Source organism: Fulmarus glacialis, unplaced genomic scaffold, assembly GCF_000690835.1.
Source record: "Fulmarus glacialis isolate BGI_N327 unplaced genomic scaffold, ASM69083v1 scaffold4301, whole genome shotgun sequence".
Taxonomy (NCBI): Eukaryota; Metazoa; Chordata; class Aves; order Procellariiformes; family Procellariidae; genus Fulmarus; species Fulmarus glacialis.
The window spans coordinates 11,056-11,265 of NW_009194518.1; the positions used below are offsets into that span (position 1 = coordinate 11,056).

The following is a 210-nucleotide window of genomic DNA, read 5'->3' on the forward strand; positions in this document are numbered from 1 at the left end:
GGTGGGGCGGCACCCCCCGCCTGCCCTAGTCTCGTCCCCCCCGATGTGTCCCCATCCATTGGGGTCACACCAGCACCCCAGTGCCGAGAAAAGGGGGGCCTGCACACCCACTCTGCAACTCACTTACTTTTGGAAGTCCATCTATGTCTCCTGACCCTGCACAGGGGGGGACACAAAAGGAGAACGGTCTTACTGAACATGCAGCGATGG

General features: G+C 61.0%; 1 long non-coding RNA gene across 1 annotated transcript in view; it reads right to left on the reverse strand.

Annotated features, from left to right (window-relative positions):
- The window catches only part of LOC104084064, a 2,025-nt gene extending 1,867 nt beyond the window's left edge, over positions 1-158 (reverse strand). Inside the window, exon 1 of the long non-coding RNA XR_683607.1 lies at positions 128-158. This is a non-coding gene — a long non-coding RNA (uncharacterized LOC104084064). The remainder of the gene's footprint in view (positions 1-127) is intronic.
- Between the last annotated feature and the right edge of the window lie 52 nt (positions 159-210).